Consider the following 19664-nt stretch of genomic DNA (forward strand, 5'->3'; position numbering starts at 1 on the left):
CTGAGAACTGCCTGTCCCTTTGAAGCATCCTTTCTTACTATTGAATCTAGACGATAATGATGGCTAAATGTGTGTCTGTACTTTCATGTAACTGTTCTACAGTTGTTGAACAAGGGGACACCAGCAAAGAGGGCAGTCAAAATGTTCATACTTCTTGTGGAATATGCTTTAACTTTTCCCTCTAAAGGTTATCTAGCGTTTTGATGGCAAAAGTACTATGGCTGCAGAGGCAGATTGTGCAACACTTCTTGGATAGTACATGACCCTTTCTGTGTAGACCATAAGATACTAAAAACTGATCAGATTTTCTGAATGTCTTGTGTTCTTTCAGTATAAAGCCTGATGCATCATCTTACATGTAGACTAGCAAGTACAATCTCTGCTGCATCAGTAGGGGTTTGAAAATACGCATTGCAAACATCTGAAAGAGACACGTTAGTGATAGATTCCTTACCTTAGAATATCCCCAGGCGTCAGACTGGATCCAGAACGTTTTCGTCATCAGTACCCCTGCGTGTCGGTAGACGTCGTCGTGCGGCTCCGTGTATGTCGCTGGCGTCGTATTCGCCGAGATGACGTCATCGGAGCTACTTAGACACGCCCACACGCGCTGACGTCAGTTCTTTCTTTCTCCGCACCAGCAAGCGCAGATCCGAGAGAGAGCAGTACTCCTAGTTAATATTTTAACTATCTTCTGAGACTTGTTTCTCTTGCTTGTCGAGTACTCGTCTTCTGGTGCAGTGGAGATGCCCAGGTTTAAGTCCTGTAGGGACTGCCGTCGGAACCTGTCGGTGGCGGACCCCCATGACGTGTGTCTCTTCTACTTGGGGCATGCCCATGACCCCAAGACATGCCCCGATTATTGGGCCATGGCGCCGAAAGTTTTGCGGGAGCGTTCCCGAAGGTTGTTGGAGTCCCGGCAATCAGTTCCATGACGCTCAAGGTCCCGCTCCCATGGGAGGTCGAGGGACAGGTCGCGAGGCCGACACCAGCGTTCGTCGGAATCGGGGACAGGTAAGTCAAAGCGCCATAAGAAGTCGCAAAAGCGACGTCGCTCTTCGTCTTCCCCTCACTGGTTGCGGGACGTGGTGGAGGGGGCGGGTGGTCACTTCCCCGCGGCTCCGGTGGAGCCTCCGTTGTTGCCTGCGGCCTACCCGCCTTTCCCGGGGCTGTACGTGACTCCGGAAGAAATACAGGTATTCCTGTCGGCCTCTGGCGCGTGTTTGGGCCCCTTGGACCCATAGGGTAGTTCTGCCCCCGTGCCGCCGCCTTTGGCCCCGGCTACGTGAGCAAGATACCCTGCGGCACCATTGGTTCCGGCCTCGGCCCCGCCTCCGGTGCCGGGGTAGACGCCGCCTCCGGCGTCAGAGCCGACGCCGGACACAACGCCATTGCCTACAGGGCCGGACTAAGTCGAGCCTGGATTGGTCTATTATCGTCCGATTCCTATTCCAGGTGGGGAGTTTATTCCCTTTCCCCGCCCCCCCTGTCCTTACCGGCCTCTTAAACAGCCGGTGAACGAAGGGGAGTAATGGGAAGGGTCTGAGGACCCTCTCGTAGCTCAATGTGAGGATGAACCGGAGTGGGAGGGTGATATGGAAGGTCCAGGCGATCTGGATTTCTCTCCGCACCCTGGTACACTGTCCCCTTCTTCCGTGGCTACGGAGGAGATTGGGACTTTTTCTGTGGTGTTGCGTAGGGCGGCTGAGGCTCTTAACCTCGAGCTCCCTTCCGTGTCTATCAGGACCAATCTCCTGACTGAGGTGCTGCAGCCGGCGACCTCCTCGGCGGAGCCGCTAATGCCCTTTAATGGCGAGCTTACAGACATTCTGTTAAGCACCTGGACCAAGCATAACGCAGGGGTTCCTATGGATAGGAGTGTGGCACGACGTCATCACCCGGACGACCCCAGTTTTCTCACGCAACACCCAACGCCTGAGAGTCTGGTTGTCCAGGCCTCTGCCTTTCCTAGCGCATTCCCTTCCGCACCTCCGGACAAAGAATCTAGAAAACTTGAGCAGTTTGGGAAAAAGATTTTCACCTCTGCCAGTTCCGGATTGCGAGCGGTGAAGACTGCATGCCTGTTGGGCCGCTATTCCCACTCTGTGTGGGACACTGTTGCACAGGTGCTGCCTCAGTGCCCAATGGAAGCTCGAGCGGTGCTCTCCCAAGCCATTACCGAGGGGAGAGATGCTGCAAAATTCACTATCCGTTGTGGCTTTGACACAGCCGATTATCTCGGCAAGACAATTTCCACAACAGTGGCGCTACGCTGTTACGCCTGGCTCAGGACAACTGGCTTCTCCGAGGATGTCCAGAGCACTTTGTTGGACATGCCCTTTGATGGCACGCGCCTCTTTGGTGACGAAGCAGATAGCACTTTGGAACGCTTTAAAGACTCCCGGGCTACAGCCCAGTCCTTGGGTCTTGCCTCCACACCCGCTCCCTTGAGGTCTGCCTTTCGCTCCTTTCGAGGTCAGGGTCGAGGAGCCCAAACGCGTTCCTTTCAGAGCAGCTGGCCTGCGCAACCAGAGTCACAGCGCAGCTGCAGTCGAGGGGCCCGTCGAAGTGGGGCACGGGGCCAGAGACTGCCATAAAACCTTCCTAGTCCGGTGTTTCAGGCCCACCAAACGCCAGTGGGCGGCAGGATTCGTCTTCACCTCCCCCACTGGCGCACCATCACTTCGGACAGGTGGGTTCTGCAGATTGTCCGAAGGGGCTGCTCCCTCCCTTTCGAGACTTCCCCTCCAGCTATGCCGCCTCAATACCACCGCATGTCGGGGGATCACTTGGCGCTTCTCCAGCAGGAAGTTGCAGCCCTCTTGGCCAAGGGGGCCATCAAGCACGTTCTGACGCCAGAAGTAGGTCGTGGTTGTTACTCCCACTGCTTCCTGATTCCGAAGAAGGACAAAGGCCTGCGTCCTGTCTTAGACCTCCGGAACGTCAATTGCTTCCTCCAGAAGGGAAGTTCAAGATGCTCACGCTTGCTCAGGTCTTGTCTGCCCTAGACCCGCAAGACTGGATGGTAGCGCTGGACTTGCAGGATGCTTATTTTCATATCCCCATCAGCTGGCCCGGCGGCGTTACCTGCGGTTCACGGTAGGCCACGAGCACTCTCAGTTCACCGTGCTCCCTTTCGGCCTTACCAGCGCCCCTCGGGTGTTCACGAAAGTGATGGCGGTGGTCTCAGCTCATCTGCTCAGATCAGGGGTCTCAGTCTTCCCCTATCTGAACGACTGGCTGTTGAAGGCGGGCTCGCCCCAGGCAGTCGTCTCCCACCTCCAGACTACGGCAGACCTCATGCATTTGCAGGGGTTCTCCATCAACTCGCCAAAGTCGCACCTGATTCCCTCTCAGAAGCTCCTCTTCATCGGAGCGGTTCTGGACACAGCGCAGTTTCGGGTTTGTCCTCCCGAAAAGCGAGTCAAGGACATTCGGGCTATGATTCCGATCTTTCAGCCCTTGTCCTGGGTTTCGGTCAGGACGGCCTTGAGGCTGCTGGGACTCATGGCCTCCTGCATCTTGCTAACCAACCATGCCAGATGGCATATGCGGGCTCTGCAGTGGGACCTGAAGTTCCAGTGGATGCAGCATCAGGGAAACCTGTCCGACTACGTCCAGATCTCGGAGGGCACTGCAAGAGACTTGCAGTGGTGGCTCACGGACCAGCCTTGGGTCAATGGCAGATCCCTCTCCCTTCCCCAACCGGAGCATACAGTGGTGACGGATGCGTCCCTCCTGGGATGGGGCGGCAACATGGGAGAGGCGGAGATCAGAGGCCTCTGGTCTCCGGCGGAGTCCAAGCTCCATATCAATCTTTTGGAGCCCAGGGCGATCCTATTTGCACTGAAAGCATTCTTTCCCTCTATCAAGGGGAGGGTAGTGCAGGTGTTCACAGACAATTCCACCGCCATGTGGTATTGCAACAAACAAGGGGGGGTGGGGTCGTGGACCTAGGTCAGGAGGCTCTGCGCCTCTGGACATGGCTGGTACGTCAAGGCATCTCCTTGACGGTTCAACACCTGGCAGGTTCTTTGAACACCAGGATCTATTCGCCACCGAAGAGAACGCGCAATGTCAGCAGTTCTGCGTGTTGGAGTTTCCAAGGCGGCACTCGCTCGCTGACACTTTTGTCGCGAGTGGATCTGCGGTCTATTGTATGCCTTTCCGCCTATACCACTTCTACCCAGAGTGCTGAAGAAGATCAGGTGCGACCGGGCCCAAGTCATTCTTGTGGCCCCGGACTGGGCTCGAAGAGTTTGGTATCCCGAGCTACTCAGTATGAGCGTGGATCCCCCGATCCTACCGCCCCTTCGGGAGGATCTTCTGTCGCAGCAACAGGGGACGGTCCTCCACCCGAACCTGTCCAGCCTCCACCTCCTTGCGTGGAGATTGAGCGGTGACAATTGATTCCATTTGACTTGCCTCCTGAGGTCTGTAATGTGATTCTGGCAGCCAGGCGTCCTTCAACTAAATCTGTGTACGCCTGTCGGTGGAACAACTTTGTGACATGGTGCACAGCGAAAGCTGGAGATCTTCTTTCTGCCCCTCTTTCTGAGGTCCTTTTTTTCCTTCTCTCTTTGGCCCAGCAGGGCTCTGCTCTGGGCACTATCAAGGGCTACCTTTCTGCTCTTTCAGCCTTTCTCAGGCTGCCTAATCAGCCCTCTCTTTTCAAGTCCCCTGTTGTCAATAAATACATTTCTCAAAGGCATTACTCACCTTTTCACTCCTATTCCTTTTGTGATGCCTCAGTGGGACTTGAACCTGGTTCTCACATACTTAATGTGTGCTCCCTTTGAGCTCCAGGCTCTTTCATGTAAACCTCCTTTCATGGCGATTCATCCGTACAAGGTTGTGCTTCGACCACGTCCTTCCTTTCTACCGAAAGTAGTCACTGCCTTTCATCTTGGGCAGACTGTCACTCTGCCCACTTTCTTTCCGCCTCCGCACCCTTCAACAGAGGAAGAGAGGCTCCACCATCTGGACCCAAAATGTGCGCTTTCATTCTTTCTCAACTGCACACAGCAGTTCCAGGTGGATAACCAGCTCTTTGCTGGCTACGTGGGTGCCAAGAACAGCCGAGCTGTGTACAGGCGGACTATCTCCCGATGGGTTGTCTTGTGTATTAAAGCCTGTTACCCTCTGGCTAAAAAGGAACCTCCGGTAGGGCTGCGCACCCATTCTACCAGGGCCACAGCAGCTACTACAGTATTGGGGCGCGGTGTCTCCCTGCGGGATATCTGTCAGGCAGCCACGTGGGCCTCGCTGCATACTTTCACTAAGCATTATTGCCTTGACAGTCAAGTCCGGAGAGACGGCTTCTTTGGCCGGTCGGTCCTCCGTGACTTTCTGGTGTGACTTCACTTCACAGACCCCCCACCGGGGTTGGTATTGCTTGGGTATGTATTCTAAGGTAAGGAATCTATCACTAACGTGTCTCTTTCAGATGCACAAGTTACTTACTTGTGTAACGATATATCTGTAAGAGACATTAGTTAGTGATAGATTCCTTACTGCCTGCCCATCCTCCCCGTTCTGCGAACTGTTCTCTAGGGTTCAGGTCATCCCTTTCAGGGCCCTAGTTCAATCGCACCAGTAGTCGGTCTGTGGCATGGCTCTGCGTTCCTGGCGCGGAAAGTCATGTACAGAACTGACGTCAGCGGGCATAGGCGCATCTAAGTAGCTCCGATGACGTCATCTCGGCGAATACGACTCCAGCGACGTACGCGGAGCCACACCACGACGCCTACCGACGCGCAGGGGTACTGCTGACGAAAACTTTCCGGATCCAGTCTGACGCCCGGGGATATTCTAAGGTAAGGAATCTATCACTAACTAATGTCTCTTCCAGATATATTGTTACACAAGTAAGTAACTTGTGCTATTGGTTAGTTAAGCTGAATTTGACTAACTTGTCTTGTAGATGTTAAGCCAGCAGTAGAACCATCTTCCATGATAGGTGTTTCAAGTCTGCTTTATGTGTAGGCTTGAATGCACTTTTTGTTAGTTGAGAAAGAACCATATTCAGCTACCATGAAACTGGTGGCCTTTTCACTATTTAATAAACTCTGAATAGACCCTTGAGGAATTCTTTAGCAAGTCTACTAGCCTCCATACTGAAAAAGCATTGGCATAGCGCCAATGGGACCTTATAAGTATTAAGCCATGTAGCACATTATCCTTTGTGCTACAACTAATTTTCTTTTATGTGGACGCTTTGGCATTAATAGGCACATTATAGCTCTGCATTGAGAAGTATTTATTTAAAGTGTTATTTTTTTGTCAAAGGTATTTTTATTTTTCAATAAGGGAAAAGCAAAAGCAAAAGCAAAAAGAAAATACGCGGCAATCCCACCACAATTCCCTCGCAGGGGAGATACACAAGAGGAGGGGGGCCGCTATGACGAGCAACAGTCCTGGTGTCCGTCCCAGCTGGGCAACAATCTAAAGGAGATGAAGAGGGACCAAGGCCAGGTCGTCAGCCTAGAGGCTACACAGGCGTTTGAAGGCCACCCATCCAAGGCACGCAACAGCATGCAAATCACCGGGGTCGGACCAGCCAAACCCATAATCGTAGGCTCTCCCCTCCTGCCATTAAGGACTGGCACGACATGCAAACCAAACTAAAAAGAAAACCAACAGAACTTCCCCCCCCCTTCCCAACCACCCCCCCCTCCCCCACCCCTCCAGTGGTGGCAGCACACATTCACACTTCAGCAGGCGTCTAATGAAAGTCACACTTGGAACAGATGGAGGGCTCGGATCGACGGCGGGCACACAGCAGCCGTGAGCCCCCGAGAAAGGAAGCGCACCAATGGCCCCCAACGGAAGACAAAGTTTTTGAAGTCCCCCAGAAATATATCCGCCATACGTTCCATGCTCAACAACTTCCATAATCTTGCGTGCCACAATGAGATCGCTGGGGCCTCCCTCTTTTTCCAGGCCGCCGCCAAAGTGACTTTAGCCGCTCCTATACAGAGCCAAAAGATCTTCTTGTCCGCTCGCGTCTGATGTTCTAAAAGCGGGTCCCGAAGGCCCAACAGCACATGCTCCAGAGAGTTCTTGATCGGATACCCCAGGATGTCCTTAATATGGGACAGAATCTCTTCCCAATAGGGGCGGATAACCGGGCAGTCCCACCAAAAATGGCGGAAGTCCCCCAACAAACCACAGCCCCGCCAACATCTATCTGAGGAGCTAGGGAATATACGATGGAGCTTAGCAGGGGGGAGGTACCAATCCATCATAGTTTTAATATGCGCCTCCCGAAGGTCCATCGAGTGATTAAATCTAGCCAGGTCCCGCCACAGGTGGGACCACTCCTCATCCGTGATGTCACGCCCCACAAGGCCCTCCCAGTGACCCATATACCGTGGCCTAGGCGAGACAGCTGTGGCCAAGAGATGGCTATAGATGAAAGAGATAGCCCCACGCATAGTGGAAGTGCGGGAAAGAAAGGCTTCAAAGGGGGTAGGTGGCTGAGTCGCCGCTGCCCGAACCGCCGGAGACAGGGCCCAGTGTAGCAGTTGGCCATGACGAAACCCCTCCGTCTCGGCGATCCCATAGTCTCGTCCACAATTTGGGAAGGTCAGCGGGGCAGTGCCGTGGAACAAATGTGTGAGGGCTAGGCATCCTCCCTCCCGCCAAGCGTCAAAGGGGCCCTCCCGAAGCGCAGGCGGAAAAGCCGGATTGAAATGGATGGGAGTGAGGGGCGATGGAAAAGTAGTCCAGCGGTCGTCCCCTGAGACCGTATCCCAGACCTTAAGGGTGGTGCCAGTGGGGGTGCTCAGGTAAGCATTCTTGGGCCTGTCCCCCTTGGGTTTCCACACCAGGTCCCAGATCGTGCGACCCGCCACACTCCTATCCATGTGAAGCCAGTGCTTCTCCGAGAGTGGCTGGGTCCACTCCACCAAGACCCTCAGTTGCGCTGCTTTATAGTAGAGATGCACGTCAGGAAGGCCCACCCCCCCCCCTCCGCCCGCGGTCGCCGAAGAGTGGTAAAGGAAAAACGAGCCCTGCCAAACGAAGCGAAGCATGAGAGTCTTCATGCGGCGAAAAAAGTCCCCGTCGAGGACAATAGGGAGAGCCTGAAAGAGATATAGGAGCTTCGGTAGGAGCGTCATCTTGATCGCATGGATCCTGCCCAGCTAGGAGATAAACAGTGGCTTCCAGCGCTGCAAGTCAGCCTGGATATTTGCCAGAAGTGGGGGGAAGTTAGCCGCGTACAGTTTGCCTACCGTGGGGGTCAAGCGGACCCCTAGATATAATAGGGAGGAGTGGGACCATGATAGGGACGAGAGCGGTCGAAGCCGGTCCACCTCCGCCGAAGAGAGCGTGAGATTGAGGATATAAAATTTGCCATAGTTGACCCGAAATCCCGCCACCCCCTCAAATTGCGCCAGGGCCGTCTGTACATGGGGTAGAGAATGCGCCGGATCCACAAGGCAGAGGAGGACATCGTCCGCGAACAAAGAAATCTTATGTTGCTCCCCTGTGAAAGGCAGTCCCCGAATATCCGGGTGTTTCCGGATTGCTATTGCTAAAGGTTCGATACTCAAGGCAAACAACAAAGGGGAAAGAGGGCAGCCCTGCCGCGTACCCCGCGAGTGCGGGGAAAAAGGGGGACATGTACCCATTAACCGCAACTCTAGATCTGGGGCTGCCATAGTTGGCTTTAAGCATGGTCACAAACCTGTCTGAGAATCCAAAAGCTTGAAGAGTGCGGAACATAAACTGCCAGTCCACCCAGTCAAACGCCTTCTCGGCATCCAGCCCAATCAACACCGCTGGGATGTGAAAGCGGTTAGCTTTCTCGATAAGATGGACCACCCTCCTGGTGTTATCATGAGTCTGCCGCCCTTTGATGAAACCTGATTGGTCAGGGTGAATCAGAACCGGCATCAAGTCCTGTAAGCACGACGCCAGGATAGAAGAGTAGAGTTTAGCATCTAAATTGAGCAGAGCTATCGGCCTAAAGGACAAACAGACAGAGGGATCCTTGCCGGGTTTGGGGATCACCGAGATGACCGCCTCCGCCATGGAGGCTGAGGACATCCCCGAGTTAGCCATATCGTTAAACAGGCCGACCAGGAACTCACAGACATCTCCCGCGAAGGTCTGATAGAAAAGGGCCGTGAACCCGTCCGCACCAGGGGCCTTGCTGGGCTTCAGGGATGTAATGGCACCCAGTACTTCCTCCCTCGTGATGGGGGCAGAGAGTAGCTCATTCCACTCGGGAGATACGCGGGGGAGTGGAAGAGCGCGCAGATAGTCCTCCTTAGCCGTAGGGTCCAGGACGTCCCCCGAGTACAATGTCGCATAGAAGTTCCCGAAGAGTTCCGCCTTAGTTGCGTCGTTGTGCTGCAGCAAGCCAGCAGCGTCCCGCACGCCCCCTACGTACTCCCTCTCCCGCTTACGGCGCAGTTGACGGGCCAAGTGCCTCCCCACCTTATTCCCCTGGGAGTAAGAAAGGTGGCGGAGCTTCAGGAGAGTAAACTCAGCTCTGTTGTTATAGTGGGCCCGCAGCTTGCCCCTAAGAGCAGTAAGGGAGCGCAACGTCAGTCTGGACGGGTTAGCCTTGTGCGCCTGCTCCGATATTAAAAGCTCCCTCTCCAGCGCCTCCCGTTCCTCCCGCCGCTGCCAGTTAAGCGCCGCATTAAGGGCCAAGCAACTACCCCGGACCGACGCCTTAAAGGCGTCCCAGGTAGTGAAAATCGAGGTATCCCGCACCGGGTTGAGCTGAAAGAATTCCCGAATCGCCTTCTGGAGGGCCGTGCAAGAAGACTCGTCCCGTACCAGTGACGCCGGGAAGACCCATCGTCGCGGCACAGTCCCCTCCGGTGCCCACTGGAGACCCAGCGCCAGTAAGCTATGATCGGAGATGGAGAGGGGAAAAATTGTTGCTTCCCTCAGGGACCCCTGGAGTGACTGGCTATAAAAGACATGGTCAAGGCGGTAGTAAGAGTTGTGCACGTGGGAAAAGAAGGTATAATCACGGGAGACGGGGTGCAAAGAGCGCCACCCGTCCAATAACCCGAGCTCCTCCAACCGCTGACGTGCCTCCTCCGAGAAGAGGCCGGCCTCGGCTCTCCGCTGGTGAGAACAGTTCAGATCCCTGTCCCAGACCAAATTGAAATCGCCCATGATGAAGAATCTGCCCTCCACAAAATCCTCCACTGAGCGCAACAATTCCAGGAGGAACCTATTTTGCCCAGCGTTGGGAGCATATAATACTAGGAACGTGCACGTCCTACCGAGAAGCACTCCTTTAACAATGAGCCATCTGCCCTCCTTATCGCCACGCACCCCCAGAGGTTGAAACTGAAGGGTTGAGCGAAACATCAGGGCTACTCCCCTGTGTTTCGCCGCCGCCGAAGACCGTTAGATAAGAGGGAATTGCCTATGCTTGAGGCGTGACTCGTCACGCCGGGACAGGTGCGTCTCCTGAAGCCCCACCACATCCAGGTGATGGTCCAGGATGTATTTCCAGACTTTTTGACGCTTCTGGGGAGAGTTCAGCCCCTTCACATTCCAAGTACCTAAGGTAACAGGCATCCTATCTTGCTCCCCTCACTCTTCTCCATCTGACCTCCCCCCTTACTCCCCAGCACAAGCACCCATCGTCCAATGCAGGCAAACTGCTCTCCCCAAACCCGGACCAGCAGCGCCTCCTGGGACCTTTGCCCTCGAATCCCAGCCCAGGGAGCCTCAAGGACAATTCCGAGGGTGTCATACATCTCAGCCAACTCACCAACCAGTCGCCGCACCGCGCCTTGCCTTAACAAACAGGTCGCGGACCCCAGCCACTTCCGCCTCTCATTCCCCTGTCTGGGGCCAGGTCGCGTACAATCACTCATCCCAGGACCCCTCTCCATCCCCCACTCAGCACACAACCCCCGCACAGCTCGCACCCGCCCCCCCCAACCGCCACCACTGGACCCTCCCGTTCCCCACCCAAACCACCCCACCCCCCACCCACCCCGGGGACCCCACCAACCAGGATCTCACCAGAGAAAAACGGAAACAAAAAAGAAAAAGAACCCCCAACATCTCCAAACCAGGGACCACTGCGGGTATCCCCCAAGTCCCTTTAAAGCGGAGCCTCCGCTCTCACTTGTCCAATAAACAGGTCCCGGGTGTCTCCTCACAAAGTACATCAATACCCCGTGGTACCTGAAAGGAGGATGGCCCTCCGGCGACAAGCAAGTAGAGGCCTCCCGAGGGTCTAGGCAGCCGAAGACGAGTCCTGCAAGGCAGCCTCAGTCACATTGGCCACCGAAGCAACCGCTGCACCCCGCTCCTGTACGCTGGTCTCAGGGTCCGGCCGGCCCGGGCCGGGAGGGCGCCCCACTCGCTGCCAGGAGGAGGAGCGTCGCCGTCGACGCGTCGGCGAGTCCCCCACCGGGGGGGACCCGTCGTCCAAACCAAGGAGATCTTTAGCAGCCTGTAGAGAGCGGACCTGAACCAGCCGGTTGCGCCACCTGAAAATAAGCCGGAATGGATGACCCCACGAGTAGGAGATATGCTGGTCCCGCAAGAAGGACGTCACGGGGCGGAAGTCACGGCGTTTCTGCAATGTCGACGCGCCAGGTCCTGAAACAGCTGGGGGCGGTGGTCCCGGTACACCAGCGACGGAAGCCCTCTCGCCTTCCGAAGTATACGCTCTTTCAGTTGATAGTCGTGAACGCACTCTACAACATCGGGGGGGGGAGCCCCCGATCCTCTCGGCAGCCCCACGCGGTGCACCCTGTCCATCCGGATCTCGTGGAGATCGTCCTCTCCCAGGATCTGCAAGAACAGGCCCTCCACGTAACCCCTCAGGTCCCCAGCCTCTCCATCCCATGGCACCGCGCGAATGCGGATGTTGTTTCGTCGGGACCGGTTTTCTACGTCCTCCGCATGGGCTTGGAGGTCCAAGTTCTGTTCCGTGAGGCGCAGGACATCCTGCTGGAGCTGATGGACATCGCTGGCGAGTCCCAAATCATGCTCTTCCAGAGTTGCCACCCTCTCTCCAATACTGTCCACATCGCGACGCACCTCCCGCAGGTCAGAGGCCAGCTGGGAGCGAAGGCTGGTGATATCATCCTTGATGGCTTTGAACAGTTCCAGCATAAACGCCTTGGTGACAGGCGCATCATCTTCAGGAGGCTTGGCAGAGGTACTAGCGCCCGGCTGCGTCGTAGGGGTGGTACCCCGCTGCTGACCCTCCCGTCCGGTCTTGCCCCCTCGGGTTTTGCCAGACATCGCGCTCCGATCGGGGATATCCACACGTCGCCCGGCTTCCCGGTACCACCACAGGTGCTGCTTCACTGCGAGACTCTGCTAGCGAGGTTAGCCGCTCTCCGGACAGGCCCCCACACTAAGCGTGGGAGGGGGAGTAGGCGCTGGCAGGCGCTGATAAGGCTAGAGAGTCCAGCGAAGGGCCGCTCAATCGGCTGTAAGGCGATTCTGTACTCTCTCCCGCTGCTACAGGCCACAGGTCACTCACCCCATCTGGGACAGGGCCCAGCAGCGCGGGTATCGGGGCAATGTGTCCTCACAGTGTTCGCCAGTGGGGGTCCTCAGGGTGACCACCCCCACAATGGGCCCCCAACGCAGCTCCCCGGGCCCACACAACAATCGCCTGTGTCCGGGGGGAAGCCCCTCGAGCCGTGGCTCCCCGAGCTGTCCCAGTGGCCAAAGCAGGCCCCACTCGCTCTGCAAGTCCTCTGGCTCCCTAGTACCACCGCGGGCGGTGCACTCGCAAAGCTCCCACGCCCCAGGCCCCCATAGGCGCCGTCAGACCAGGCCCCCAGTGGCCGCAGTACTTCTACCGCTCCAGCCGCTTACCACCTTCCGTGAGTCCAGAGGGTCCGGACCCCACCCGCCGCTTCACAAGGGCTGGCCGGCAGGCCCGATCCTCGGCGCTGCAGTGCTGCCACCTGGGGACCTCCTCTGGCCTCGCCTCCCCTGCCGGAGCGGGGCAAACGCTCCAAATTGTCCACCTCTGAGGCCGCCAGCAGGACGAGGCTCCCGAACGCTGGGCACTCACATTCCGTCGCCACCTCCGGCAGTCGACTCCGCCCCGACGGGAGGCCGGGCTCCGCGACTCCAGCCTCGAGTTTCAGGCGAGGTCCCGGCTCCTTCACCAACCGCGTCACAGGCCTCAGCCCGAGCGGGACATCTAGCGCCACGGGGGGGGGGGGGCCGGCAGCGATGCAAACTCCGTCCGCTGACACAGGAGACCCAGCGCTACCCCCTGCAGGTCTCAGAGGTCCCCGGGAGGCCGCAATATCAATGCTATGCAGTACTGGCGCCGGAGGGACCGAGGAGAGCGTCCTACTCCGTTGCCATCTTGACTCCGCCCCCAAAGAGTTATTTTTTTACAACTGGTAGTCTGAATTCACTTATCTAGAAGTGCTTTCATACACGATATTGAAGAAAAAAAGAGTTTTAGTGAAATAAATAATTTGCCTGATAACCCAATTTAAGCGAGGAAGCCATGATGCAGCCAGGCTTTCTGATTTCACTCTGTTCAAATCAGCCAATAAATGGGTATCAATGGGTCTTTCTTCACGCTAAGGTTTGTTTTTATCTAGTGCGCTTTTCAAACTATAGCGCAAACTCGACTGTGAGGATATTGGAGCACTTTACGTGACCACTAGTTCCATTACACAAGGTCACACGCACTTGTTTATTGGGATGTGAAGATTAATTGATTAAGTGATTTGCCCAGAACCACAGGATGTTGAGCCAATGCTGAGACTCAAACATGGTTCTCCAGTTAGTAACTCTGACTGTAACGCCACATCATGAGTAGCGAAAGGTAGGCTGAAGCCAAATTAAAGCTCGGCTCTTTATGGGCTCGAAGTTCCAATGGGACTGTTAAGAAATGTTTATAGGGATTGGACAGTAAGATGAAAGTCCCCTTAAACAGTACTGAGGGGTGGGGTAGTGTGGCAGACTTTGCCCAACATGCGACTTCCAGTGCGCAAAAGCACAAAAGCTTGGGGCAATGACCTTTGCTATTGGGAGTAACCTCTGCTCTGACCCCGGCAAGACTTTAGAATATACAACCACGTCGACTGACCCGACTCCTTATGGATGCATGATGTGGACAGTTGAGTAGGAGAGGCTGAGTGGAAAGCCTGCCCGCCTCACTTTTTTGGGGGAGTTTTTTATAGCGCGAACAAGACCTAAGACATCGGCTATTAGATCGCTTTACATGAGCACCAGTTTCAATACAGATGGACACATCCATTTTTGTTAGGCATGAGGAGATGAAGTAATTTGCCCAGAATCACAGGATGTTGAGCGTTGTTGCGGAGACTTGAACCTGGTTCATCAGCTTCGGAGTCAACTACTCTAGCCTTAAGGCTACATCCTCTCCACTAGTGACCCCAGACTGACCTTCAGAACAAAAAGCAAAAAGTTTGAACATTTCCTGCTGCCTCTTTCATGACCCCCTTAAAGGGCCAGATTTAGAGGCACATTAAATGTAAGGCCAATTTCTTGGTTATGTAAGCGTTTGCAAGACCCATTATATTATCCGCAGTGCTCAGTGCTTTAAATAGAAATATAGAAGAACAGGTACTCACTATTCAGAGTACCTGTTTGCTCCTGAAACCTGCTGGTACTCTCCTGTTAAATGTATTCCAGCAGTGGTAAGAAGTGCAGGCTTCCCTTTCAAATTAATTTAAGGAATGCATGTACTCAGAACTGGACAGTACCTGCCCGCTTAAAGCAATGGCAGTGCTGTAAGATGAAGCTTCTAGGCGCCCTTTTGAAATGTGAACTGTTAACTGAGTCATAAACTTTGGTTGTTTCTTTTTTTTATTTTATCGAATACTGCTGAATAAACGTATCTGAAAGAAACACGTTAGTAATAGATTCCTTACCTTAGAATTGCCCCAGGTGTCAGACTGAATCCAGAAAGTTTTTTCGTCAGCAGTACCTCTGCGCGTCGGAAGGTGGCGTTGGTCGGCACTGCGTCCATCGTCGGTGTCATGGTCGCCGGGATGATGTTGCCGCAGCTACTTAGACGCTGCCCTCACGCGCTGAAGTCAGTTCTTTCTTTTTACGCACCAGCCAGCGCAGATCCAGGAAAAGCGGGATATCCGTAATTTTTTGACTATGTTTTTCTCGACTTTTGTCGACTTCTTTTTTTGAGTCTTCGACTCCGTATGTGCACAAGGGATGCCCGGTTTCAAGGCCGGCGGTTCCTGTCATCGCGGGATGTCAGTGACGGATTCGCACCGCGTGTGTCTTTTTTTGCCTGGAGTGCGACCACGACCCCAAGCCGTGCTCCGACTGCCGGTCGATGGTGCTGAAGGCTTTGCGGGAGCGGTCCCGAAAGCTGCTTGAGCACCGGCATTCGGCTCCGCGCCGAGGTCCCGGTCGAGAGGGAGGTCGAGGGACCGGTTGTGGAGCCACCAACATTCTGGTTCGAAATCTTCAAAGTCTTCGCACTTAGGGTCGAGTAAGTCGAAGCATAAGAAGAAGTTGAAGGTGCATCGTCGCTCTTCGACTTATCCTCGTCGGTCGGCCGGTACGACGAGACACGAACGTGGTGCCTTTCCCGCGGCTCCAAACGCGGAGACCGCAGAGTCAACTCCGTGTTTCCCTCTCTTTCTGGGACGTGGAACAACTCCCGCCCAGCTTCGTACGTTCTGCAAGGCGATGCATGCCATCTTTGGGTGGACTGACTCTGCCGGTGCGCCTTCATGCCCCGCGGACTCGGTTGGGGGGCCTAGGTCTTCGCTGCAGGCTGCTCCGGCGCCACAGGCCCCCCTTGGATCCAGGCCTGGATCCGGATCGGCGCTGGTTGATCACGTTATGCCTCCACCGGCGCTGCTTCCTCCGGCACCACTACCGCGCTCGACGTCGGTCGACCCCCCAGCCGGTGTCGACCCCGGCCTCCATCTCGAAGTGGACATGGAGCCGGACCGGCGTCATCTGATGCCGGATCCGGCGCTGAGCGGGGTTTTTGTGCTCCTGTTCACTCCTGGAGCCCCTTTTCAACATGAGTGTCATCCAGACGATGAGGAGGAGGAATGGGAGGGTTCAGGTGACACTTTAACGGATCAACTAGGTTCTGACCAGGACTGGGAGGAGGAACTGGGGGATGCCAGTGGTCTTGACACTTCACTTGACCTTGGCATGTTGTCTCCTACCGTGGCTACAGAGGAGAGAGCGTCATACACAGTGGTGTTGCGTAGGGTGGCCGACGCTCTCAACCTTGAGCTTCCTACGGTGGCGGTCAGGACTAACCTCTTGACAGAGGTGCTTCAGCTGGCAGCGAGCTCTTCGAAGCCCCTGCTGCCGTTTAATGAGGCCCTCACTGACGTCTTTTTGGGCACGTGGTCCAGGCCCAACACGGGGGCTCCCGTGGACAGGATGATTGCCCGATGCCACCGCCTGGCTCTGGGTGACCCCACTTTCCTCTCCCAACACCCCACCCCGGAGAGCATGGTAGTCCAAGCCTCCACTTCCAAAAGCGCCTTCCCTACCACTCCACCGGAAAGGGGGAATTCAAGAAGCTGGACCACCTTGGCAAGAAAATATTCTCTTCCGTCTGCTTAAGACTGCGGTCCATAAACACTGCATGTCTCTTGAGCCATTATTCCCACTCCATGTGGGATACGGTGGAGCAGGTGCTGCCTCAATGTCCGGAGGAGGCCCAGGCAGTGCTCTCCCAAGCTATTGCCGCCGGGAGGGATGCAGCTAAGTTTACGATACGTTGTGGACTGGACACCGCCGACTCTCTGGGCAGAACTATTTCCACATCGATAGCGCTTCGTCTCTATGCCTGGATGAAGTCCACTGGCTTTTCAGGGGATGTCCAGAAACCTTGATGGACATGCCCTTTGATGGCCGTTGCCTTTTTGGCGACAAAGCAGAAAACGCTCTAGAGCGTTTCAAGGACACACGGGCTTCGGCCAAGTCCTTCAATCAATCAATCAAGGAATTTGTAAAGTGCAATACTTACCCGTGATATTCTCAAGGTGCTGAAGGGAGGGGGGAAACAGCTACTGCTCGAAGAGCCAGGTCTTCAGATGTCTTCTGAAGGTGAGCAGGTCCTGGGTCTGCCGTAGGTGGGTGGGAAGGGTGTTACAGGTCTTGGCGGCGAGGTAGGAGAATGATCTGCCGCCGGTGGTCTTTCGTTGGATGCAGGGGACGGCCGCGAGGGCGAGGTTTGCTGAGCGGAGCTGGCGGGTGGGTGTGTAGAAGTTGAGTCTGTCGTTCAGGTAGGCTGGTCCGGTGTTGTGGAGTGCTTTGTGTGCGTGGGTGAGGAGTTTGAAGGTGATCCTCTTGTCGACGGGGAGCCAGTGCAGGTCTTTCAGGTGGGGGGTGATGTGGCTGCGACGGGGTACGTCGAGGATCAGACGTGCGGAGGTGTTTTGGATGCGTTGTAGTCGATGCAGGTGTTTGGCTGGGATTCCTGCGTAGAGTGCGTTGCCGTAGTCCAGCCTGCTGCTGACGAGGGCCTGTGTAACAGTTCTCCTTGTTTCGGACGGGATCCACTTGTAGATCCTGCAGAGCATGCGGAGGGTGTTGTAGCAGGAGGAGGAGACGGTGTTGCTCTGCTTCGACATGGAGAGGGAGGAGTCAAGGACGAATCCGAGGTTGCGTGCGTGGTCGGTAGGTGTGGGTGCCGTTCCCAGCGTTGTAGGCCACCACGAGTCGTCCCAGGCCGAGGGGGTGGATCCGAGGATGAGGACCTCCGTCTTGTCCGAGTTCAGTTTCAGACGGCTGCTCTGCATCTATTCGACGACAGCCTTCATTCCCTCGTGGAGGTTCGTTTTGGCGGTGTGCGGGTCCTTGGTGAGGGAGAGGATGAGCTGGGTGTCGTCGGCGTAGGAGATGATGTTGAGGTTGTGCTGACGGGCTACTTGTGCGAGGGGGGCCATGTAGATGTTGAACAGTGTCGGGCTGAGTGATGATCCCTGGGGTACGCCGCAGATGATGTCGGTGGCTTCGGATAGGAAGGGTGGGAGTCGGACTCTCTGGGTTCTGCCGGAGAGGAAGGATGTGGTCCAGCTGAGGGCTTTCTCATGGATCCCGGTTTCTTGAAGGCGTGTTTTTAGGGTGCGATGGCATACCGTGTCGAAGGCGGCCGAAAGGTCCAGGAGGATGAGGGCTGAAGTTTCGCCGTTGTCGAGTTGTCGCCTGATGTCATCTGTGGCGGCGATGAGGGCTGTTTCAGTGCTGTGGTTTCATCTGAACCCAGACTGGGACGGGTCCAGGATGTTGTTGTCTTCGAGGTGGCGGGTTAGTTGCGCGTTGACGATTTTCTCGATGACCTTCGTCGGGAACGGGAGGAGGGAGATGGATCGGAAGTTCTTGAGGTCCTTGGGGTCCGCCTTGGGCTTCTTGAGGAGGGCGTTGATTTCGGCATGCTTCCAGCTGTCTGGGAATGTGGCTGTCTCGAAGGAGGCATTGATGACCTTCCGTAGTTGGGGTGCGATGGTTGCGTCGGCTTTGTTGAACACGTGGTGAGGGCAAGGGTCTGACGGTGATCCAGAGTGGATGGAGTTCATGATCCTGCGTGTTTCTTCGTCGTTGACGTTGGTCCAGGAGGTCAGGTGGTTGGTCCAGGTGGTGTTCGCGGGGGAGGAGTCTGGCGCGGTCGGGTTGATCGGGATCTTGAAGCTGTTGTGGATGTCTGCTATCTTCTGGTGGAAGAAGGTTGCCAGAGCGTTGCACAGTTCTTGTGACGGCGGGACGTCGTTGGCATTGGCGTTGGGGTAGGAGAGTTCACGATGCTGAAGAGCTCTTTGCTGTCGTGTGCGTTGTTGTCCAGTCTGTTTTTGAAGGAGGATCTTTTGGCCATTCTGATGAGGTGGTGGTGTCTACGAGTAGCGTCCTTGTGGGCTGCGTGGCTGTCAGGTGCGCGATCGTGGAGCCATTTCTTCTCCAGTTTCCGGCCGTTTGGAGGTCTGTAGCTCGTCGGTGAACCAGGTGGCTTTCTTGCTGGCGTGGTTGATGGGGGGTTTCCTGAGTGGTGCGAGGGTGTTGACGCAGTCTTCAATCCACTGTCTGAGGTTGCGGGCTGCTATGTCTGGGTTGGTGGAGGCCGCAGGTGGGTTCTGGGCGAGGGTGGAGGTCAGTTGGTCTTTGGTGACTTTGCTCAAGCAGCGACGTGGGAGTTGTTGGGTGCGGTGGTGCGTGGTTGGCTTCTTGAAGGTGAAGTGGATGCAGTGGTGGTCGGTCCAGTGGAGTTCGGTGGTGTGGTCGAAGGCGACGTGAGTGCCTGTGGAGCAGATGGGGTCCAGCGTGTGGCCGGCGGCGTGGGTGGGTGTGGTGACGAGGTGTCTGAGGCCGAGGTTTGCCAGGTTGTCGATCAGGGTGGTAGAGTTGGCATCGTTGTTGTTCTCGAGGTGGAAGTTCAAGTTCAAGTTTCAAGGACTCACGGGCTTCGGCCAAGTCCTTGGGCCTCTCCACCCACCCTGCGCAGTCTGCTTTACGCCCCTTTTGTGGCTACAGAAGGGGTGCCCCGCTACGTCCCGCCCAGGACCACAGGCCGCAGCAAGTTAACCAACATTCGCGTGGCCAGGGACGTAGGAACAACCGTCGTGGTTTCCGGGGGCCAGCGGGCAAGCCATTCCACCAATCCCTCCCCTTCGAGAGTACCCATCCAGCCATGCCACCGAGATACCACTGCATGTCAGGGGATCATCTGACCC

At 55.8% G+C, this 19664-nt stretch overlaps 1 protein-coding gene across 3 annotated transcripts in view; it reads left to right on the plus strand.

The window, feature by feature from the left end:
• The window catches only part of ATP11A (ATPase phospholipid transporting 11A), a 791426-nt gene that overhangs the window by 363833 nt on the left and 407929 nt on the right, over window positions 1-19664 (plus strand). The window lies entirely within an intron of this gene.

The sequence above is a fragment of the Triturus cristatus genome, chromosome 8 (genome assembly GCF_964204655.1).
Source record: "Triturus cristatus chromosome 8, aTriCri1.1, whole genome shotgun sequence".
Classification (NCBI taxonomy): domain Eukaryota; kingdom Metazoa; phylum Chordata; class Amphibia; order Caudata; family Salamandridae; genus Triturus; species Triturus cristatus.